The sequence below is a fragment of the Anarrhichthys ocellatus genome, unplaced genomic scaffold, assembly GCF_004355925.1.
Source record: "Anarrhichthys ocellatus isolate YVR2014 unplaced genomic scaffold, GSC_Weel_1.0 scaffold13, whole genome shotgun sequence".
Taxonomy (NCBI): Eukaryota; Metazoa; Chordata; class Actinopteri; order Perciformes; family Anarhichadidae; genus Anarrhichthys; species Anarrhichthys ocellatus.
This window is the reverse complement of record NW_022280043.1, coordinates 5,015,291-5,024,607: the sequence shown is the minus strand read 5'-3', so window position 1 is coordinate 5,024,607 and position 9,317 is coordinate 5,015,291.

The following is a 9,317-nucleotide window of genomic DNA, read 5'->3' as shown; positions in this document are numbered from 1 at the left end:
GAGCGGGGGGCTGGCGCTGCTCTCTCCATCTGTCTCTGTCTGCAGGGGTGAGGTATTTTACACTGATGATAGGGCAAACGGAGGGAGGCAAGAAAAAGTGAGCCGCGCTCGAGTCGTGTGGGATGGACAGAGAAATAAATGCCGTGGTATCGAAGGGCAGCGTGTGCATCATGTGAGCATGCAGAGAGACTTGGGGGGGGGAGGGATGCGTCGAAGCCTTCAGTTCACATAATCTGCATCTCTGCAGGTCCAGTTACTCACTACCTAAGATCTGCTTCTTTGAAACTGACTCTGTTATCCAGTGTTGAGAACTACACACATAATGTCTCTGCATGCCATCTTCCTTCTCCTGCAGACTGCTTGCTGGATACATAGAAATGAATGCACCTGGAATCTAGAAACTCAATACATTTCTGAGTCGGTAATATGAATACATCAGGACCATTCATGGACTACATTTTTTGTTCCATCCACATGCAACATTTCTTAAGGGAGAGCAACTGGCTGTCCACTGGTTACCTCCCTTCCGTCAATCCTGCTCACCTCATCTTAAGAGGATAAACCGAAGCAGAACAGCTCCTGAACAAATGTATCCAGCACTTCCTAATCAGGTTGTCATACTGACGAGGGAAAACACCCTTCAACGCCAAAGCGCAGAGATTCTAGCAACAACATAGATCTTGTTCCGCTGAAGTGTCCTTGAGCAATGCAATGAATCCCTACAACACCCAGAGATCCTCTGCAGTCTGTCATACCTGTAGAGCAACAGCAATCAAACTGCACTTACAGCTGGTCTGCACGTTGCACACTGGACACTCTGCTTCGTCGAGCAGCCTCTGCTCCAGCTATACCCACAAGAAACTAAGAGAGCTTAGTGGAAAACAATTCAAAAGCGGGAATAGGTTTTGAGCCCCAATTTATGACTTGTGTTGCATCCCTCATCCCTCCTATCAATTTGGATTACAGAGTCTTCGAAGAGAGTGAATGACAAAGACAGACACAAGCAGAGTGTTGGCATGTGTCTTCCATTGAAGGAGAGGTGGTCATGCTTGGTTGGCTTCGTTGTTAAGGTAGAGGGAGCAGAATCTCTCCTGACAGACAACCAGTAGCTTGCCGCAGAGCAAGATTTGGTTCTGGGTTCTGAGATTAGCTCATGCATGGAAATGTCTCCTTGGAAGCATTCTGGAGGGCTTAAAGAGGCAGCCATAGAGCAGCAACACAACTGTTGAAAGGACAGAGTCGTGCCAGGATTCTTTTTTGGCAACTGAATGCTGCATAGTAACAATGTATACAATTGTATGATTGTTGCTGCACGGTCAAGTAGTCTGGTGCTTAAAGTGGAGATGAAATGAAAAATACCTTTTTAACCCTTTTAGGTCGCCTGTTAGTCATTCAAAAGAAACGGAGGAATTCGATTCTAACAGCTAAATTTAAAGCACTTTGATTACAAAAGGATAACATGTTTTGTTTTATGACTGTATTGAATCGCATTCTTTGATTCAAAAATAGTGCAATGTTGTGTTCAATCAAATTTATTGATATTTCTTAAATATTAAGTATTTTCTCATGAATTCATCCACATGGTTAAAACAATTTTTCTGATCACAAAATGTGTTTAAATTGTAAAACACAGAAAAAGAAAAGGACATGCCGTTACCATCTAAACAGGACAGATATCTGAAATGTGTTTTTCACACATTACACCGTTATAAGATGTAAAAACAGCACCGCTGATGATATGGGTGAGAGGGATTGACACACCTTGAGCACACACGTGGATTACGATAAGTATGTACATGTTTGCACAGACGGAAACACACACGTGTGATAAGGTCAGTCTAATCTGTGTGTGTCCATGGTCGTATTCAGATGGAATAAGGATGCAGTGGGAAGTTAATCCCTACAGTACTCCTACAGTGTTTATGACCTTGGAGGGACAGGAACTCTTCTATCCTCATGAACATGGATGTAACATGGCCGCAGGGTTAACACACCTACCAGCTCACCCTGGTTTGCAGCAAACTAATTGAGGAGGTAACACTTGTACATGCATACGTGCACTGCACACACACTCGAGCAAGCAGCCAGGCATGCACAACCCCCAGCATCTATTTTTCATTAATACATCGCTATCAGCTGGAGGCAAGGTTGGGCTGTGTTACGCTGCAGCTGCACAGACGCCGAGCGCGTGTGGTGGGCTGTCATTGACACCCGGCCTCAAAAATGAGTCGTTACTAAAAAGTACAGGAAAAAACCCAGCGGGGAGCAGAAAAGGAGCAGCGAGCAATGTAGTCTGGTGCACATCCTGTGCTGGAACTCAGCTGTGTCCTCTGCAGGCACAAATACACACACAAGATGCAAGCTTGTGGCGCAGGCTTTATTTGATCTAATCTTGCTTCTGCAGGACAATAACTCTCAGGAGGATTCATCTACAGTTCTGGTGCAAGCAGTTCAGCAAAGTGCACAGCTGGGGTCAGACCAGTTTGTGTCATGTCCTGTACAGTGTCCTGTCCTGTATGAAGAGGTCCATGTTTTATTAGCTGATTGTTCTGACATGAGTGCTAATATGTCCTTTATGTGCGCCCATGCACACAAACGTAAAAGAAAGAAAAACATGTCTGATTGACTGTGACGGGACAAATATTTGATGCCCTGAAGGTCTAAGATACCAAGTGTGATAAACAGCTAAGTAAGATTTGCTTGTGCTAAATTTACACACGGATGTCAAGACGGTCAAAACAATGGCACCTATTAGTGTGAAGACTTTCATTAACAGACAAAATTATTTAATCCTCTGTCAAATACAGCAATAACACCACCGTGTACCTTTTGTTACTACATTTTCATGCAGTATTTGAGCAAGTGCTGAGGATTTACATGGTTTCATTAGTTGTACAGTTTCACATTTCATTAGACTTCCTGTGAGTCACTAACATCCAGCTCCTCACACACAAGTTGGCTCTGAACGGTCCTTTTGTGATTTTTGATGTGATTTCTGATGATTTCCGTCGCATCTTCGACCTTTATTATAAAAGATTAAAAAACTGCATTATTACATTTGGATTTCAATTTGGACCAAATTGACACTCGTGGTCAGATTTCTAAAATTAACATCATTGTTATGCAGAGTAACTTGACAAGAAGAACTTCAACACTGACATTAAAGTAGAGTCACCTTTGAGGATATACAGACAGTACTACTGTGTGAAATTGTGCGAGGATGAATCACATTTCTGTCATCTTTTTTTCTGTCTGCACAGCTAAAACTAAATAAAAAATGAAATGTCCCGACCCGTTTGTTTGTTTCTTTTAGAAAGATGCTTTTTATCTGGCTGTTGAAGACAGGGGTCATTCATTTCAACACGGCTAAGTTATGGCATTCATGAGTCTTATTTTTCCCTCCCAACACATAAATGGTTCAATTAAAAAAAATCCCATCACTCATTCTTCTGTCATTTTTCTCGTTGACCTTCTTATTCACAGGATTAAAGAGATTTAGGCCTATTTTTAAATCACAAAACAGTGTAAATTGCTGCAGATTGAGGTTGTTGGACGGTTGGTAATTTGACAATATTTCAGTTGCTTATGTGAGAGTATATTTCACATCACAGAGACTTGGGATGTAAACAAATGTATTATTCAGATATTTACAGCATCCATTTGTGTCCAGTCCAAAATTTAAATCTTAGCGTCAAAGGTCAAACAACCCAAACGCCATCATAAAACTTCGTTTAAATGCCTTTCAGCATATGTTTAATTAAATGTTGCAAAAGACTGAAAACAGAAGATTCATAACGTCTTCCAGTGTAAATCTAAACACAGATATTTTTATGAAATGAACAGATATAGAGAGCTTTGTGTTACACTCCTACATAACTGCATTGAGAATCTAATTAACCAATTTGATTTAAATTAAGTTATCATTGGAACTGAATGTCCTGAAGAGACAAATTTGAGACTAAATTTCATGTTAAAATATTCACAGGATCCACGGAAGCTTCTCAGTCTTTTATATTATAATAAACCACTATAATGAAAAATACTGTCTATATTTATCCCATGCTAAGCCTACAGCATGCTACTAAGATTTCAAGATAGGGATACTTACCAAAAGCCCTCTGGGTTACTCTGTTTTTTTTGTTGGTACAAGACAATGTGTGCGCTGCACAGTGGAGTCATTTTGGGCTGATAATGTGAAGCACTGTGGCAATAAATGATGAATATAAGGCACAGAATCTTCCTCATGTTCCTCAGCAGGACCTGAACAGAGTTCAGCAAAACACAGAGAGCAGAGAGTCGCCTTAGAAATGGAATTAAAACGCTGTTCATGGAATTCAAGGCATTACATGCTGTATTTGCTCGAACCTAACTTTGCTGCAGTCTTGATGAAATCTGCATAAAGTACGTAAACAAAATGAACTGTGAGCAATCAAAAAGGCAACAAGTGTAACCCATAGATATGTCCATATATGGCCCATAGACTGTAGTTGTAACCGGCAAAAAGCCATAAACCAACCTCCACAATGACCAGGAGGGATTGTAATTGTCTGTAAAATCATATCTCATATTCATGGACTAATATATTTTGTACAAGCCCTGTCAAGAAACCAGTTAAGTATCACATGCATTATATAGAAACAGGAGGTTAAATATCCTGAAAATTTGATTTGGCTCGCAAAAATATTTACTCAAATGAAGATTTTAACACCTGCAGTTTCTAAAGCACCCAAAAAACTAATTGGCCTTCTTTGTATAATCCCTAGACATGTACATTTATCAGTAAACTATCTGTGACAGTCATGTTACAAAAATTCCAAGGTGCACAACCAAGCGCCGCGACCACTTGCCAGCCATGATTATGTCGTTTTTCTGGCGCGTGCACCTCGCCGCTTCGGCTTCACTACAGCGAGTATAAACTGAGCTTGAGCCAAGAACAAAATAGAGTTCAGACTAGAAAAGTGCAAAGCTGGATAAGCTTTCATCCCACAGGGTATAGTGCGCCTCAAATACTGCCTGTGAAGAAGCTCGGTTGGAGTTGTGAGAGTCCCGCTACTGTGGCAAAGGTCAGTTAAAGCACCAGCACATCAGAAACATGTCGACCTGCCTGTTTTGTGACTGCACAGAGCCTAATAATGCCACATCGGGTTTGCCTTGAAAATGAGTCTCTTTTCTCTCTGCATCCTTTTTTCCCCACTGAAAAGAGGCAAAACATCTGTGGTACAGAAAGACAGTTCAGTCAAGCCTTGTTTTGGTGCTAATTAGTCCAATTAGCCTTCCCCATCTGACACAGTTTTAAACAAAGCTGAGCAGCAGCTATGCTCAGCTTAACCAGCTCTTCAGTTTGATGTGTGGCAGAGCTGGAAAGCTGCAGAGGCCTCTAGTTACAGACACAGACGCAGGCTACTTTAAACAGTTCCAGGGCCTCTTTCCTTCACAGGATAAAACTGCACCCTGCCATGTCTTTTGAAACAGTCTGTGGATGTCCCTTTAGCAAGATTTCAGCACAGAAACATGGTCTCGTGCAGCAGGAGTCGGTCCGCAGTGAGGAGGTAAAATTCCCACAGACGTAATTTCATGATTAGCAACGCTGAAGGGCACGTTCCACATTGGGCGCGTGCACTTCGTGATAACAGATTTTATGAGGAGGTGTTAATGAACCAGTTAGATACAGTTGAACAGAGAACTACAAGGAAATAAGTTATTCTGAACATAAGAAGAATAATTCATCATTCCTCAACAACGGCCTCTTTACAGAAGCGGTTTATCATCATGAATCAACCCCCATCTTCTCTCAATTATTTCTCTTTTATAAACACAAATTATACAAATCACTCTACCTTCTAATGACATAGAGAACAACAGAGAGCGTTTGAATTTTTCTAATATTTCCTCCTTGAGGCAGAGCAGCTGTAATAATTCACCAGTTTCTGCAGGAAAAAAAAACAAGATTTCTGCAGTGGTTTTATTCAATCCCCATGTTTTGTGACCCAAAAGGAAATGATACATTCAGATGTTTTTACTTTCTTTGTATAGGATAGACCTGTAGAAGAGGTCGGATATGATTATTTCACAGGTATGCGTTTTCCTATAAATAGTTTCCGATAAGACACTGGCCATATCAACGTAAAAGATGATAATATGTAAATGCTGTGTTCGCCGCTTGTTTCCGGTGCCTCCAAGTGGCCAAAAAATCCATTATAGCAAGTTTAAGTCAGTACTTTATGCTATCTACAGTATGTATGAGGCTGTGGCTGGGCAGCCAGCAGAATTTCAGAGCCTCGTGCTCTTGCAGTCCTTCATTGAGCCTCTTATAACCACACAGCTTACATAGTAAAGAGATTATTAAATAGATTTAACATCCCATGTCCTGGTTGCTGTGGTACCACATGCCTTCTTACTGCCTCATACTGTAAATGTGATTCATGTTCGCTGTTGGCTAACTGACACGCGGACTACAGTAGCTGCTGAGAACATTACCATCCCTCTGCCTTCTCTCACATGGTTTATAATTGCAGAGCAAACGTCTCAGAGGAGCGCCACAGAAATTGAACCACAGCGACCTTCTGCCAGTGATCAAAGCCTACCTCAAACCCCCCCCCCCGACCCAAGAGAGAAGGGGAGAAGAAGGGAGGGAGGGAATCCACACACACAAACCATCTCACATCTCAGCAAGAGCTACCTGCTTTACATATGAAACACACCTTTCTCCCTTTAATTCCCATGAAATCGCGCAGGAAGCGGTTATTGCAAAGGGGGAAGTGATGTGGAACGGCTAGAGGGGCCATTACAGAGAATCCCTCATTACACCCTGGTCACAGCTTTGGAGTATTACCCCTGTGAAAACACACTCTCACCCCTGGGTGGATAAGTCAAAGAGGGTAGATTGTCTCATCTTATTTCTTCTTTGTGCCTGGTCTCTAGACAGGTACGCCAGGGTTAAACTTGTCAACATACGCAGCTGTAGCTGGCTGTACAACCAACAGACAGGCTGGTTTAGATCTGTCTGAGCTGTATGCGAGTCTAACGAATTGTCTTTATATCCCCGTCTTTGATTGCGATGGAGATGGATCCTCACAACACATCTTGGTCTGTGATCAATCAATCAATTAATCAACCCACCTGCTTTTATAGGGGTAGATCATTTGCAGCAACAGTGTCTGAACTACTAAAGAAGACTATGAAGCTAGAAAAAAAAAGGACACTTCCTTAAGGCGTCTTCTTGCATAACAGAGTAACACGAGTTGTTTGGCAAGACATCAGAGGGGGAAAACATCACGACTCATCCATCAGATACATTTGGATCCATTAAGCCACGTTTCTTTCCATTCATTAGGAGATGCAGTTTACAGTTAAGCAGTTTGCAGGAATATATTGAGAAATACAAAAAAAAAAAACATGGATTATAAAATAGACCAGCAACACAACAAATAAGAAAAACAGCAAACACGTTTAATAATGACATATTACAATTTTAGCCATGGATTTATGGATGGCAATGTAAGTCCAGCGTTTGGTCCGTCACTTTAGTGAAGACTGTTGGTTGGATTATCATGACATTTTGTACAAATCTTTGCTATACTGATGTAAAATAAGGGCCTAACGTTTTTCTCCTGAGGTCCATTTGATCAAACCAGCATTATATGCATGCACGTGCTTCAGTGAGCTGAAGACTGTATTTATGCCTCACTGTGACTGTTAGGACAGTAATGTTACTACAACAACACAACGCAAAGCAGCCACGAACTGTCACACAAAAATGCCTTTTTTATACAGTCAGAAGCCATACAAAATATTTCTAAATGCATTATAGTAGACAAAATGATACCTTGGGCTTACAACATTAATACCATCATCATTTATGTTGCAAGTTGCCTGCACATAACAGCCACTTTCATCAGACAACCACTACTTTCATCAGACAACAATCACTATCAAGAGAATGGAACCACTGATAAAAAAGCACATGTAACCAAACTGCACTAACCTTCCTCTATAATCTTATTATCTATCATACATGGTCAACATGGTCAACATAGAAAGCATGGAACATTGCCTGGCAAACACATAAACGATGACGAAATGCACAAACTGTCCAAACAATAAAACTAGTACTAATTGACAACTAGCAGTTAATTTAAAGCGATGAACTCACCAGTAACAGAAGAACAGCGCCACAGCCTCAGTGTCCAGTCTGCTGACGTGGGTTTCTATGAAGCTGATTGACAAGAGATCCAGGTAGTTGGTTCTCGGGTATCTTCAGCCGATGTAGACACGAGAAACTCCGTTTGCATGCAGCTGATGTGACAGGTAATGTCGAAGAGATACAGCACAGGTAAGTACGACTTGAACAAGTCCGGGAAAACGTCCTGATGTGGCCTTATTAACACGAGGGCAAACAGCTTTGTTTAAGGCGCTTCGCCTGGTGAATTCCAGCAGATTATCGTCACTTACTCCATAAAGTTAACAGTGATTCTTTTAACTTTCGGACGCCACTAGATACCTGCCGTCTCTCTCTGACGCGTGATCTTTGAGCCACCAATCAAAAATAGGGTCAACTGAGGTCGATTTTGGACGAAATTACTACATACTTTATATTTTATTACGAACGAATCTCATAGGATTCACTTTCATATAAAAGTTTAATTCAAAATATTATATATATATTTTTACTGGATTAAATATAAAAATATTGACATAAACTTTTTAGAGCTGGGCTCTTCCTTTTTTTGGAGGAAAGGACATTAAAATGTTCAAACGGATCAACACAAACTATGCTCACCTGACTCACGTGTTTGGGAGCAATCGTTTTCTATGAATAGGAAGGTGTATAATACACTCTTCTAGTGAATATAATAGTACCTCTATATTATTGTCTTTTTTGCTTAATTTGATGTTCCTTGCCTCGTGATGATCACTGACTGGAGTTCATATATTATCCCGCTTTTTATTTACAGCTACACCATTTCTCTCTCCACATTACAATTCTGTGTCATTATGAAGATTAACAATGCAGCCATGTGGATGTTAGTGCTGCTTCATGGATATTTAAACAGCATATCGGTGCAAATTAATATTTAATTTTACTATATCATCAATATTTAATGAGACATCATTTGGGACAGTTTCTTGTGAAATATGTCAGTTATCAATAATTCGTTCTTTCTTTATTAAAGCAATCCACTTGTTCATCCTTTAAATGTGCCATATGTGCAGCAAAAACTAAAAAAACAAAGAGGAACCAAATAGAAAATCTATTAAGACTTTAATTTTCTTAATGCTTTTAAATACATTTTTGGACAGTGGTTAATATCTTTTGC